The sequence below is a fragment of the Hypanus sabinus genome, unplaced genomic scaffold (genome assembly GCF_030144855.1).
Source record: "Hypanus sabinus isolate sHypSab1 unplaced genomic scaffold, sHypSab1.hap1 scaffold_149, whole genome shotgun sequence".
Taxonomy (NCBI): Eukaryota; Metazoa; Chordata; class Chondrichthyes; order Myliobatiformes; family Dasyatidae; genus Hypanus; species Hypanus sabinus.
The window spans coordinates 678,539-686,537 of NW_026779564.1; positions in this window are offsets into that span (position 1 = coordinate 678,539).

A 7,999-nucleotide genomic window follows, 5' to 3' on the forward strand; every position below is an offset into this window, starting at 1 on the left:
CCGGAGTCCTGGACAACGCTCCGTTCTGCCTTGTCCACTACGGCCTGTGTCACGTGGCCGTTGACTGTTCCGTGTGGTTTACTGTCGCTTTCACTTTCGATCGCTTTGTGGCCATTTGCTCGCCTACTTTTAAAGCAAAATACTCACCCCCAGAATTGCGGGTATGGTGATGGGCGCACTATCTCTCGGCTTCTTTTTTAAAAACATACCATTTTATTTCATGTATATGGAAAGAATAGCGTTGTTGGTGAGGGGTAATTGGATTTGTTTCAGTAGACCTGTACTGCCTTTCTCGCCATCGTTTGAGGGGTTTTATTGGGTGGACCGTCTGTGGAATCCGCTACTTCCTTTCTTCCTCATTTTGATCCTCAATGCTCTGACCGTCAGACAGATACTGGCGGCGAGCAGAGTCCGCAGGGGGCTGAAGGGACGGGGAAATTGCGGGAAACAGCGAGATCCGGAGATGGAGAGTCGGAGACAATCCATCATTCTACTCATCAGCCTGTCGGTGAGTTTCCTTCTCTGTTGGGCGACAACCACTCTGATCTTCATTCTCATGCGATGCCTCTACACAGACCTGGACACGTCCATTCGGCTTTTTCAGGCACAGTTTGCGGGTTCTGTGATTCAGAATTTCAGCAGCTGCACAAATACTTTTATCTACGGAGTGACCCAGACCAGATTCAGAGAGCAGGTGAAAGTTCTTCTGTTCTCCCCCCCACCTTAGTTTTGAACTGTTTTAGAAAACTACTCTGCTCAGATGAAAGCGTCGAATATATTTACAATTATGGAGATAAACCCACAATTGCTTTGCGAGAAAATTAATAAACGAAACTCCCTGAAAACGTTTCCATTTTCAAGCAGTACCTGTGTTTCTGACAGATCTTCTTTCCCTTTCTTTCAGTAAGATACTCTGCTTTCCTGTTAAATTGTTTGGTAATTCTCCTTCTGTAAAATGTGTTTTCAATCGCACTTTAAATCACCCGGGTATCCAATACAGAAAACAGATCGATCCATTTTCTAATTGTCCATTACCTGCACCTTTGGAGCGATGATACAATGACAGCCGATCCCGACATCCATTCCCTCTCCCCCTTGGTCGGTGTTTTCACTGTAATTAATGTTCCAGTTCGGCTGCTGTACCAGCATGTTACTGGGAAGTTTGTTGTCCTTGTTCTGTCTGGCGGAAGCTTACTGGTTTCAGCGCAATTGGAAGACCACAATATAAATGAGTTATAATTTTGTTTCGGCCCAACTTCGCTCTGTTTTGACGTCGCATCAGTTCACCTTCCAACTTCATAAAGTAAATACAAATTGCCCTTGAAATAGCACGATTTCAGCCTCTTCACGGTAATAATGTCGAACATGAGGAAAGCTATAAGCAATTTAGATTTACCATTTTATACATTTAACTAATTTCATAGAATATATTTTCTCAAATCCTACATTGAGTGCGAGCCGTTATAATGCCGGTCATGGAAGCTGTATTCCTGTTTTAGACATTCCCGTCTTTTATTACTTTTTCCAGGATGTTGCGCGTGATGGGATTGAACTGCGGCCTCTCTACCGTGTCACGTGTCGCAAGGAGCTGCGTTGTGACCAATGACTGTGAAATGATAGCTCCGAATCTGTAATCGCGGCAGTTTAAAATAATGAGTGGAGATCTAAGTATTCGGATGATCTGCATAAAGAGGATGCAGAGAGGACGTTTCCTGTAGTGAAGGAGTGTAGAACCAGAGATGACAGCCTCAGAATTAAGCGACGCCCCTTTGGAACACAGACGAAAGGGGAAATAAATCTTTAACCAGGGGACGGTAAATCCGTGAACACGACAGGCACAGTTGGTTGTGTAGGTCAAGTCACTGACTACAGTTAAGGCCAAGTTTTAGAGCATTCGGGTTAATCAGGGCTTCAAAGGTTCTGGAAGAGCAGGAGAATAGCGTTGAAAGGGTTAATAAATCAGCCATGATGGCGGCATCGACTGACCGAATGACCTAATTCCTCTTCTAGCGTCTTCTGGTTTATGGAATTCGTTCTCCCTTAAGAACACATCACTTCAGTTTCTCGAGTCTTCAACGCCTGCTCCGGATTTTAAGCTGTAAATCCAAAATCACAAACGCCTGGTGTCCTTCTGTCTGACCTTCCACCTGAACTGAAGATTAACATACTCCAATTCTTGCAGGATTTTTTCGTTAACAAATTAATTAAATATCCATGTGTGCTAGTGTGAGACATAAACTACAACATGCATGTTCCAATGCCCTATGCCTCCCGCCCAACCGATCACATTCTCTCCGGTCACTGCGCATCATCTTGCACGCATCAACAGGCTATCGCGAATACGACTGGAAAACCAGCCGTCTGCCCGCGTCCTCGTACGACATTGACCTCCATTATATTAAAATATGCTTGTACAGCATAATAGATCTGAGAAATAGTAATCAATTAACTGTTCTTATCTCGACCTGCCCAGAATTATCTCCAAATAAAACTGACCTGCTGTTGGTGAACTCTGCCCAGTTAAGTGAATGATGTAATAGCGTTGAAAAACGCTTTACGGAATACGCCCCAGTGGAGCAACTTCATCTATTGACTGAGCCCCCACTTTGAAGTTGCCCTTTCCTCTTATTCGGAATTTCTGGAAACACATTGCGCAATCCGAATTGCTATATCACTTTTGAAACGTTAAGTTCATGCCAAGTTGTCTCCACTTACTGAAATATCAGAATTGTCTGGAATTTCCTGCCTACGTTGTGCCACTTTGTTTACCGTTAATCTTTCCGAGGAAAAGTTGCGGAAGGGGTGCGTTTGCTGTAAGTTCAGTTTAACCTTCGGAAGGAAGTGTAGATGCGCACTTCAATTACACTACCCCTCTCCTTGGAGATACCGCGCTTGGAGTTCTGTGAACAGTTTTGGCCGCCCTGTTATATGAAAGGCAGAAGTCCGCTGAAAAGAGAGCAGACAGTATTCACAAAGATGCTGCAGGAACTCTCGCGGTTGAGTTACAGGCAGAGGTTCGGCCGAGTGACATTTTATTGAGGGCAGAAATGTAGCTGGATTACGATCGACGTTTTCTCACATAGAAGTTGCTCTGTGTTTTGAACAACCTGACAAAGGAAATGGGAGCAACAGAGTCGTTAACAATATTTGAAGTGCACATGGACAGTTTGACGAATCTGAACCAATCACGGACAATGGTATTAGATCGCCACGTCGGTCAGCATGGAGATATTGGGTCGAAGCACCCATGCGCTCGTGTAAATCGCTTCATGCTGCGGTCACGTGTTCAAACAAACAATGTATCATTTTACTTCCACTGATAATGTCCAGCAGAGATGAACGATGGGTTTTATTTCTAGGAAACAAATGATAACTGTGTTTCTACAAAAAATGCGTTTGATTTTGTTTATTCTTATTTTTGGTCTATTTTTTTCACTGCAGTTAACCTTGTGGCGATCATCATTCTCAGCCGAGGAAACTGCGGTCTCTCCAAATGCATCACGCGTTACCTGGTGGCGATGGCTGCGGCGGATCTAATGGTGTAATTATCGAAGTCCTGTTCTACCAGATGGATCAAGCAAACGGATTTCATTTCGGAATCCTGGACCACGCTCCGTTCTGGCTTGTCCACTACGTCATGTGTCACGTGACCGTTGACTGTTCCGTGTGGTTTACTGCCGCTTTCACTTTCGATCGCTTTGTGGCCATTTGCTGCGCTAAATTTAAAACTAAATACTGCATCCCCAGAGTTGCAGGACTGGTGATTGTTGCAATATCTGTCGGTTTCTGTTTAAAAAACATCCCATTTTATTTCCTCTATATGAATGGAGCAACTTTGTTGGTAAATGGTAACTGGGTCTGTACCAACAGGCCTGCACTTCCTTTCACGGGACCGTTTGAGGGGTTTTATTGGGTGGACCGTCTGTTGAATCCGCTACTTCCTTTCATCCTCATTTTGACCCTCAATGCTCTGACCGTCAGACAGATACTGGCGGCGAGCAGAGTCCGCAGGGGACTGATGGGACGGGGAAATTCCGGGAAACAGCGAGATCCGGAGATGGAGAGTCGAAGACAATCCATCATTCTGCTCTTCAGCCTGTCGGTGAGTTTCCTTCTCTGTTGGGCGACAACCACTCTGGTCTTTATTCTCATGCAATGCCTCTGCATCGACCTGGAAACGTCCATTCGGCTTTATCAGGCACAGCTTGCGGGTTCTGTGATTCAGAACTTCAGCAGCTGCGCAAATACTTTTATCTACGATGTGACACAGACCAGATTCAGAGAGCAGTTGGAAGTTATTTTGATCTCCCCCGCTAATTTTGCTTTGAAAAATTTTAGAAGTCTTTACCGCTCAGTCGAAAGGGTCAATTAATTTTGACATTCAGAAAATAAATTCACACCTGCTCTACAAGCGCTTAAATAAATTGAACTTCCTGGAAACGTTGTTGTTCCCAGCAGTTCAGCCTTTCCATTATTTCAGGAAATGAGGTATTGTTATTTATATATAGGTTGTGGAGATAATCAGGTAAGAAGTTGTGAAAGGGAGACATGAATGCCGAATGGTGAAGAAATTGTGGGAGTGAGTGTGAGCAATGACCAGTCGTTAGTGAAATCGATATAATATTATATAATATTTGAGGCTACCCTGACGGAATACAAGGTGTCAGTACTCGAACCTGTGTGTCGCCGCCTTGGCAGTAGAGGAGGCCGCGGACTGACATGTCAGAATGGGAACGGGGAGTAGAATCGAAAGGGGAGGCCATCGCTTTTCGTGGCAGGTGCTCGACGAGCGGGAGGGGCCTTCCGATCTACGTTGTGTCTCACTGATATATAGGAGCTCTCAACGACCGGATACAGTAGATGACCCCAACAGACCCGCAGGTGAGGTGTCGCCACACCCGGAAGGACTGTTTGGGGTCTGAGGGAGGGGGTGTAAGGGCAGATGTTGTGCTTGTTCCAGTTACCATGATAAGTGCCAAGAGGAAGATCAGTGGGGAGGGACAAGAGAGTCACACAGGGAGTCACCCTGCAGAAAGCAGAAATGGTCGGGAGTTGCATGAGGACGGGAAGATGTGCTCGGTCGTGGGATCCCGTTGGAGGTGGTGGAAGTTATGTACAATTATGTGCAGAATGTGCATTGTGTTGTGGTAAGTGAGGACAAGAGGGACACTATCCGTGATGGGGCGGCGGGAGGATGGTGTAAGGGCAGATGTGTGTGAAATGGAAGAGATGCGGGTGAGGCAGCGTTCATGTTGGGGGAGAGGAAGCACCTTTCTTTGAAGAAGGAGGACATGTCAATTGCTCTGGAATGAAAAGCATCAGCCTGAGAGCAGATACAGAGGGGACGGAGGAGCTGAAAGAAGGGGTGGCATGAGGTACCGTCCGGACAGCTGTGAGTCTGTAGGTTTATTAAATATACCAGTGGATAGACTGTCTCCGGAGATGAAGGCAGAGATGGAGAAAGGGAAGAGAGGAGTCGGAAATGGACCAGGTAAGTTTGAGCGCAGGGTGGAAGTCGGAGGCAAACTTGAATAATTCCACGAGTTCTGCACGAGTGCGGGAAGCAGCAACTATGCAATCGTCGATGTCGTGTTGGATGATTTGGGGATCGTTGCTGCTGTAGGCTTGGAACAAGTCCAGCTGACATCCAACTTGATGCTTTCCAAATGCTCCAGCACATCTTTTTCCATAATATTTACATGCTCAGGCTTTTCAGTCCGCTGTAGCTTATCCCTACAATCGTCAAGATCCTTTCTCCGTAGTGAATACTGAAACAATGTACTCATTAAGTACCTCCGCTATCTCCCCCGGTTCCATACACTCTTTTCCACTGTCACACTTGAATGGTTCTATTCCCTCATTTCTTTTACTCTTCACATACTTGTAGAAGGCCTTGGGGTTTTCCTTAATCCTGTCCATCAAGGCCTTCTCATGGCCCCTTCCGGCTCTCCTAATTTCGTTCTTGAGCTCCTTCCTGCTAACGTTATAATCTTCCAGCTCTCTCTCATTACCCAGTTTTTTAAACCTTTCGTAAGCTCTTCCTTTCTCTTGACTAGATTTACCACAGCTTTTGTACATTTCTTCGGCTTCTCTGCTCCAGGACGAGTAATAACAGCTTTTCCGGTCTTACCTGCGTCTGAGGTTCCTTAGCGGTGGAAATATCCCCAGGAATATTCTCGGCTGCATGACGGATACGTCCACATCCATCCTAAATTGACGGGACCTGAATTGGGACCCACAGCCCAGATGTGCCCAGCCCTGCTCCAACATATTCCTGTTTCTCCCTCTGGGCTTCGAAGTGTCCAATGACCCTCACTCCCCACTCTCTCAACGAAGCAGTCCAACGCATCACAAGCACATCGCTTCTCGGAGTGAGCAGTATCTACAGGATGCTCCTCCTCAAGAAAGAAACAGCGTCATCAAAGGTCCCGTCATTCAGGTCATTCCGTCCGTCACAGCTGCAGTCAGACAGGAGCCGTATGCGTGTCACGTGCTTTTGTCGTCATGCGGTAACCATGCATTCCATTACAGAATAACACAGTTATAAATTATTCTCTACAGTATCTGCAGAAATAAATGACATATATCGTGCAGAACGAAATAGAAAAATCCGGAGAAAGATTTCATCAGCGGATCGATCTCCATTCACAAATCTGATTGCAGATGGGCTGAAGCTGCTCCTGAAACGCTGAGTGTGTGTGGTCGGGCCCCTGTGCCCTCTCGGCGAGCGAAGTGGGGTGGGGTGAGCTCTTTTCTGATGGACGCAGCATTTTGAGGCATCCATCAGTTTTTTGACGGTATCTTGTGTGCGTGGGAGGCTAGCGCCTGTGATGCAGCCTACCGAGAAAACATCTTTCAGCAGACTGTTCTGATCCTGTGCAGTGGCCCCTCCATGGCGGACGGTGATGCTTTCAGTTAGAATGCTCTCCACGGTACATCTGTCGAAATGTGCGAGAGTCCTGCGTGACAGACCGATTCCTCTCAAACTCTGAATAAACTACAGCCGCAGTCGTGTTCTCTTTGAGACTGTATCAATATATTGTGCCGGGAATGGATCCTCAAAGAGGTTAACACGAATGAAATTGAAACTGCTCACTCCTTCCACTTCCGGTCCGTCAACGAGAGGACTGTTGGATGTTCCGTCGACCTCCCCTTCCTGAGCACGGAGGCTGTGGGGAAGATCCGGCAGAACCTGAAAATGTTATGAGAGGCCTAGAAGGAGAATTATTGTGGCCAAGGTAGAAATATCAAGTCAGTGATGGTTTGTTTTTAACGCGAGAGGAGAGTAGCTTAGAGGAGATGCGCCGGACAAGTTTGTGTTTTTTTTTCCACAGATAATGGTGGGTGCCAGGAAAATTTCTCAAGTGTGGCTGTCGGTAATACATTGTTGTTTACGACGTTGTTGGCTTAGCAGATGTACAGACAGTGAATGAACGGATATGGGCTATGTACAGTCAACAGAGTTCAGTCTCATTCGGTATCTTGTTGAGCGCAGGGTATGTTCCTGTTCTCTGCTGTTCCATGATCCCAACATCTCCAGGTGATGTGTTCACATTGTGATATCAGTCTGTTCAGCATCTTAGGTCCATTCACCCCATTCATCTCGTTCTTCTGCACTGATGGCTGTAATATCGGACAGTGTATAATGCAACACCGGAGTACCTCTTCCGCGCACCATGTCCCTGACGAGGGGAATATTCCCAGCTGCGCAGTGACATAATCAGTGACGTAATCAGTGCCGCCAAATTTCTCAGGATTCTTCCATCAACCGCGTGCTGCAGTGAGCAGCTTTGGGTGATTCAAAATGTGAAACTGAGCTTCCCTCGCATTCAGACTCACAAACTCTCTCAGTGCAGCACAGAACAAGGCTGTCACAATTGTATCAATGAAAAAAGCATTGCATATTGCAGAGCAGTCTGAGGCTGTCATGAGAAAACCGAAATGAATATTATATTATTTGTGACTGGAAAATAACTCTAGTTAATTCATGGACAGGTGC